Below are 7999 nucleotides of genomic sequence, written 5' to 3' on the forward strand. Positions count from 1 at the left end.
CACTACTACATTGCATCAAAAAGTAATTGTTCTGTTCAGTTAAGTTCTGTTTCTGGTTCTCACAACCTGATCCCCCCTATTTTTATGGCCATTCATTTGAACTGAACAACGAATCAGTCCAATTAGTAAATGAATAATTTAATCACAGATCCGACTTAAAAGAATGATTCGTTTCGAACTTTCATGAACGTAATTAACACTGACTCGTGAAGCGATTCAAAAACTGTTTTAATCACCCATTAATATATTTTACAAAACAATCAGCTGTTGCCTTGCGTTAACCAGTTTTTATATAAACATATTAACTCATGTTGGGCAAACTACGTGTTTTATCCACGGGGTGGCGCCATTGTCTAAATTTGAATTTGACAACTAGAAGGTGTTCAGCGTCCAAACTTCAGCTAATATCACTGCAGGAAAGAGTTCATCGTAAACAGTTGAAATGGTTAAAAATGTACGCTTACAGATAGATGTTATCAGTGATTCTCTGGTTTATTGTTCACCATGTATGGTGTGCTAGCATGTATGAAAAAGCATGAACTAGCCTATCACCTATTGCATTGCTCAGGTGTTGTTCCCAATTCTGACCCCCTCGCCAGATTATTACCCACCTAGTATTGGAAGGTTTAGGATTAGGCACTTAAAGGAGTGGAGTAATAATTTGGCAGGGGGTCGAAATTGGGCACACCGGAAGTCTACAGGGCGAGTGAAATGCCTTATCGTTGGATTATGTCAGCAGGTAATTTAGACCGCGTCACGGTGATTTCATATAGATCCGTGTACACGTGAATAAACACTTAATTTAGACATTAGGCTCTGCCTCCACTAAAATACACAGAGCCAATAGGAAAAACCTACTTCGCGTGTTCTCAGACGTCATTTATTTGTTCCAGCTGTGGATGATAGCCAGTATTTTTCGTCTGTTGTGAAAGAGCAGGTGAACTGATTGCGGATCTGACACACACATGCCTGCAGCTACAGTCACTGACTTTCACTTCTGACTGACCGGCTGTCACACGGAGTCTAGTCGCTGTACCTGTGCCTTCAGTCCCACAAGGACATACACTGAAAAGTAAGTGCCTGCTACTTAGTTTTTACAATAGTCATTTTGAGTATTTGTAAGCCTGTATTGCGTGAGCAGAGTATTTGGTGTTGAATCGCTACTGTGGTTTCTTTTGCTGAACAGAATCATTTCTATCCAGTGAGTTCAATGGCAGGTTGTTTCGGTTCAACTTCACCTTCACAAAACTTTTTTTTTTTTTTTAATGTGTGTGTGTATTATAGTAGGCTATATATTTGGAATATTATGAATCAACCGCCAAAACATATCGGAGTCAATAAATCTGGTTAATTTATTGATGTGTTAAAACAATGTCAACACTGTTAATTTTACACCGTCCCTGAAAATTCTACACCAGTGATTTTGCTGTGTAGTAATGTGACGGATAGTGGCAAAATATAAAGATTTAAAATATAATTTAATTAATTTTTTGGGGCTACACTATATATAATCCTTAAATATATAAATTGAATATGTTCTAAATATGCCTGATATTTATTTTTTATTTATTTGTTGCTTTATAAACACCTTTTGTCTTTGACTCATATACTAATTGACACATTTAAGCATCCACATCTATCTATCGTAAACAACTGATGCAAATCACCACATTTTTTTTTCTAATTCTAACATTATTCTATTTATTCATAAAATTACTGTAGATATATAGAAATAGAATAAAAAAAACATTTGAAAGTATAAAGTCAGAAAAAAATGCACATTTGTAAAAAACAACCCTCAGTCTGTTGACACCAATGAAACGAGCTTTAAGTGTCCATTTACAGGAGATCTGAAGACATCAGCATAATAAATGAGGAGAAAACAGGAACTATTAACATGAAATAAAGAGTCTTTTCAGCAGCTCTGTTAATATTGATGAGTCTCAGATGATCAACACTCATTCAACAAGACATTCAGGACCATCAGCAGATCATCTCACTTTATTCTCAGTGTTTGCTGCTGTACACTGTAAAAACAAACCTATAGAATCTACTCAATAAAAGTGAGGTAACAATTTGCACTCAATTTGTTTGGGTAGATTTCATCCTATATTCTTTAGTAAAGAGTACCTGAATTTGACAGCTACGATATACTAAATGAAATTAGGTAAAGTCTACCTAATATTTCTCAATACATTACACAGCGAATTACTTATAAAAATTAAGTAATAATAACTTTATTATTAGCAGAAAACAGTTAATCTACTTAATTATTATTAATAATAAGTCAATAGAAATAATTAAACCTTACTTATTCAGAGATGGTTAAGTTTATCTAAAAATTGCCAGACACAGTAATTCATTGCTCAATAAATTATTCTTTATTGACTAAATATACAGATAAACATTTCATTCTTTTAAAAACAATACTTAAAGGGATAGTTCACCCAAAAATGAAAATTATGTAATCATTTACTCACCCTTCTGAATTCTTCTATTCTGATGAACACAAAAGAAGGTATTTTAAAGAATGTTAGCAATCAAAAAGTTGACGGTAGCCATTGACGTCCATTATATAGTGAAAAAATAATAATATGAAAGTTAATGGGGCCCATCAACTATGCACTATATACAGAAGTACACTGTAAAAACAAACATATAGAATCTACTCAATAAAAGTGAGGTAACAATTTGCACTCAATTTGTTTGGGTAGATTTCATCCTATATTCTTTAGTAAAGAGTACCTGAATTTAACAGCTACTATATACTAAATGAAATTAGGTAAAGTCTACCTAATATTTCTCAATACATTACACAGCGAATTACTTATAAAAATTAAGTAATAATAACTTTATTATTAGCAGAAAACAGTTAATCTACTTAATTATTATTAATAATAATGTCAATAGAAATAGAAAAAAAATAATAATATGAAAGTTAATGGGGCCCATCAACTGTATGGTTACCAACATTCTTTAAAATACCTTTTTGTATTCAACAGAACAAAGAAACTTATAGAAATATATAGAAAAAAAATCTGACATATATTTTTAGTTTATTTCATTTGAGTAAGATTAATTTAGTTTAGTAGGGCATGTAAAAGAGGAAGCTGCTTCTCTTCTCCTTTTCTATTCAAACGTCCGTTTGACCTGTTTTTAAATGGCATTCTTTTCATTGCTATTTAATAATCAAATGAATTGTTATTAAGAGTGCAGTTACACACTTTCAAAATGCTTGTATGTATATTATTGGACATAGAAACACCAGCAGAGGTGTGAATTCAACAGAACAAAAGAGAGAGATGAAGTAGAGACTCCAGAGGTATTTTCACACTTAAAATGTATTAATATCTTAACATTATAACAAAATATCAAACCAAATTTTTCAGGGAAAACAGCTACGTTTGTTCAAATTATAAAACATTATTGTTTTAACAATTAAAAAAAAATATTTGGACACTTTCTTGTCAAATGTTCCTGTCAAAATCACCTTGGGGCCAGTTGGCTTTAACGTTAAAATGTGAAGAGAAAAATTCTACCATCATTTGTTTGCAGATGCCATTGTGTCTCTACTGAAAAGACAACCAGACATTTTTAAGTGTCCAGACTTTTTGGTGGGCCAGTATGTCGTATTAAATACAGTCGTCGTTAGTTTTGGACCTTGTTATACATCACTTATTAGAAATATTATCATATATGAAATTTAAAGAAACAGTATTTTCATTATGTTTATTGTCACTTTATATGTTTATTCATTTGAGCTTTTATTTTGGACCTTCTAAGACTCATCTTAACTTTTTATTGAAAATGCAACTGCTGTTCGCTCTGTCTCGAGAGAGAGAGCTTGAGAGAGAGAGAGAGGGGTAAGGAGGAGGTAGAGAGATGAATGATTGGTTGTTCTCAGTGTGAGAAAGATAATACTCCCTTTAATGTTTCTTCAAGGCATCAGTGGCTTGTTCAGTAACCTGCACTTGAACTTGTGTGAAGTTTAGTAGATTTAACACCACTCGATTTTCACACCGTTTTCTTTGTCCGGATCTCATTGAGACTTTTAGGAATATAATGCAGACAGTGAATATTGGAAAACTGGAACTTCACCCTTTGGATATTCAACACATTCACCTTGTGGACTTTAAACGCAGAATTGTTTGCGCTCAACCTGAAGTTTGCTGTCTGGAGATGACAATCAAGCAAAATATTAAGGTTGCAACCTAACTAGTCATCTCAGTAACAAAGAACCAATGCAGAATCTTTATTTTTAAGAGTGGTGTAAATATAATACATTTTAATGCATTCAAAGGGTCAGTTATGTCTTTTTGTAAATAACTGTATTTGCAGTAGCACATTATTATTCAAAAACAACATAATGTAAACCTAATAAACATTAGAATGTGTCACAATGTCTATTATAAGATTATGCATATCTTTATGATGCACTGTAAATACAGACTTTGAGTCTTCGTGTAGTTTAACTCTGGTGAAGGTTGTTCTTTAACTAGTCCTGTGAGATTTGTGATTCACAGGACAGCCACAAAAACAGTGTCATCTTCCTCTGTGGATGAGCAATAACTTCCTGTCTTACAAAATCTCTTTTCCCTCATGAGGACATGATTCGCACTTCCTAATTATAATATTGTTTATTGCAAATTAAAGCTGTTTTTTTTTTTTTGCTATCCCATAAATGAAGGTAAAATAAAAATAGTGCAATTAATTATGACATAAAATTATTCCGTCAGAGCAATTCAAGCTGCAAGCACCACCTTCATGTTTTTGCAAGCTCGCATAGTTAATCAGCAAATAATAAAAATTATATGATTAAATTTGGAATCGCTTGACACCCCTATTACAGACTCGTTGAAATCACCTCAACAGATGTGATACAGTCCTGTTTTTACAGTCCACATAGCATTCAACACTTTGAAAGTCTGATAAACATTCATTGCATTTCTGTCTGTTTGGCTGGAACTTCCTCAATAACGGTCCGATCTGTTGGCAACTATAGTGCAGAAGTGCAGCATCCCTCTGAAGATATTGTCTGGATCCGACACTGCCAAGCGCAGTCTGCCAGTTGTGTGTCCTGCACACTATGTACTCCAACACCCTCATTTGTCAGAAGTTAGTCCATGTGTTACTGTTAAATAAGGAATTTCTACTGCGGAGCTTTGCCATGTTGATGTAAGCACAGAAATAGTGTGGAAAGAATGCTTTTTGGCAAGACATGAAACCAATCAGGTTGTATGTAAATCTGGATGTCGGGCATCTGTTATACTTATACATTTGTTTTTATACTCTGATCTGTTTAAACGCTGGCCAACGATGTCCCCTTATTTGGTGCGTTCACAAAAATGGCAGTTGATGACCCTTGTTAAGCCTTTTCTACTTTGCTGTTACTGCTGTTCATACTTGGCGTTAGTTACTTGTAGAGTTGGGGATACTTGGACTCCAACTCAAACTCGAACTGCGATTTATTAATGAACTTGGATTTGGACGGATTTTCACTCGAACTTGACATGGACGCAGACATTTTGGAGTATATACGATTCCACCTCATGTGCTGGATAAGGGTCGCTCCCCATCCACGCTCAAAGTCTATGTGGCGGCTATAGGGGCCTCTCATGTCCCTATTGAGGGCCAATCAGTTAACATGAAAGATAAAAAAATAAGTAAAAGCATAAAAATAAGACAAAAGACTTTGATAAACATCTCCCACACAAACTCAATTGGTTAAGGACTAGGACTCGACAAGGTGGACTCCGAGCCAACACTATAGTGATTTGAACAAACCCCTGAAACAAAGAATTATTTAGTGTGTAACCTGTCCAGTTACATTTGTATCAAAGCCTGTTTCCGCCACTGAATAAAAAAAATAAAGTAATTGAATCTTTTAATCTCACAATTCTCACAAGACTTTTTTTTCCTCAGAATTGCAAGACATATATTCGCAATTGCGAAAAATAAAGTCAGAATTGCAAGTTTATATCACGCAATTCTGACTTTCTCACAATTCTGATTACTTTTTTCAGAATTGTGAGATATAAACTCGCAAGGACCCCCCCTTTGAATTTTGTCATGTTTTAAGAAATTCAAACAGTAAATAACGTTTTGTGGCTCTTTAATGTGTCGTGACAGATCGCTGTAGCATGTGAACTGATCATCTCTTCCTCTAGTTATAGCATGAAATAAACACATCAGAAGGTATCTTGTTTCAACTGCGGAAAGACGTCAATACACACCATTTTTCAAGTTCAAGTCCACCGACTAATCTGCTCTCCTGTCTGATTGGTTTGTCGGACTAAATGGCAGATTCGGCATTGGTCGGATCGCCTGTCAGTCAAACTCCCAATGAATGGTCTATTACAAGTTACAATGTCCAATTATGAGGGGGAAAAAGACTGAATATTGCGAGTTTATGTCTCACAATTCTAACTTTATCACTTTTATTCAGTTGCAGAAAAAAGCTTCCATAAATTTGTGCTACAGACATTGATTACTCAAATCATGCGGCTTGTTGAGGAAAGTTGGGGTGTTACTTTTTAACTCTTTCCCCACCATTGACAGAATGATTCCCTTCCCTTCTTAGCGTTTCATGAGTCTTTGAAGATGTTCTGTTGCAAGGCCTCTCAGCACTGGATTGAAAGTGCATCTACTGGCAGCGCCATCTCAGTTGTAATTAGTGGTTTTCAGTAAAGCTTGATTTAAATACAAGTTTGGCGCTCAGGGAGTTTCTAAACGGTATAGTCGGACACACTACATAAGCGATCATCCTAAAACAAAAGCATAATTTCACCATGAGCTCGCCATCAGCTAGCACAGTAAAGTGTTTTAATACATCACACTCAACATAATATTTAGGGTCTCCGTGGCAACTGGATCAAAAACATGACAAGTAGCACAGATGTCAGGCTGGAGCCCTGTTTTAGATTAGACCTATGAACTTTCCTTTTCCCCTGTAAAAACACCTTTCCATGAGTCCACGCTTCCTGTCCAGCAGTTTAGTAAAGGTCGTCCAGATGGGTGAATATGTGCAAGACTCAGTTCAAAAATACAGTGAAGTCTCATTAATAAGCAGATACATATGTTTGCAGTGGCTCTTAGGATAGCATGATCTTTAGAGGAACTCACATGAACATGAAGATTATGCTTTTGACTGGCTAACTGCCTGTTTACATAACACCTTCATCACACCTAGTCTTCATCACATCAGTGTTTTCTACAGAATTCTGCTTTAATAATCAAATTTGAATTTTCTTTTTTGGATTATGCGTCATTTAGAGGGAGAACTGAGACTGAGTCTGTTTTTTTTTTTTTCTTCACTACTGTCACCTGATGGAGTTTTGGTTCCTTGCCACTGTCAGCTTTTGCTTGCTCAGACAATTAATATTCAGTAATATGATCAATTTAACTGCACTGACACTGGATGAGAACAAAATCTATACTAAATTGAGCAACTAAATTGAGCTGGATAATGATACCAGCACTGAAGTGAGTCATTGAATTGAGATGACATTTGAAGTGACTTGAGCTGAGTAATGACTCTATTGTCTTCTGTAGAGCTGCTTTACAGCTGAAATTAAATTTGTTTAATATTTGATGAGTTTAGAACATTAACATTGTTGTTTCCCTGTTTATTAATGTGAAGCTGCTTTGAAACCGTCTGTATTGTATAAAGCATGCATTATGTAAAAAATTGTGACTTGACTGACTTGACAGAACGGAAAACATACTCTGTTACTAACGTAACCTCGGTTCCCTGAGATACGGGAACGAGTACTGCGTCTTGCTAGACGCATATGGGAAAAAGCCTTTTTTCTCCTGAACTGAAGCCTATTTCATTCACGCAGTGAAACTGCACAGCCATTGGTTCGTGCAGGGCTTTAAAAACGAACCAATGGCGCGGCAGCGGAGCTGCACGAGCCTATGGCGACGAAGCCCTCCAAAGCCAGCCAGAATGGGCGGGGCATCTGGCTATATAAGCGGGCGCTCGCCACAGGATTCTCAG

General features: G+C 35.6%; 1 protein-coding gene across 1 annotated transcript in view; it reads left to right on the forward strand.

Moving 5' to 3' along the window:
• Positions 1 to 772: 772 nt before the first annotated feature.
• LOC107730085 (protein-methionine sulfoxide oxidase MICAL2-like) overlaps positions 773 to 7999 on the forward strand; it is a 52065-nt gene continuing 44838 nt past the window's right edge. The window contains exon 1 of the mRNA XM_016540820.1: positions 773 to 1072. The gene's annotated coding sequence lies outside the window, so the exon portion shown is untranslated. The remainder of the gene's footprint in view (positions 1073 to 7999) is intronic.

The sequence above is a fragment of the Sinocyclocheilus rhinocerous genome, unplaced genomic scaffold (genome assembly GCF_001515625.1).
Source record: "Sinocyclocheilus rhinocerous isolate Xijiao unplaced genomic scaffold, SAMN03320098_v1.1 scaffold878, whole genome shotgun sequence".
In the NCBI taxonomy this organism is placed as follows: Eukaryota; Metazoa; Chordata; class Actinopteri; order Cypriniformes; family Cyprinidae; genus Sinocyclocheilus; species Sinocyclocheilus rhinocerous.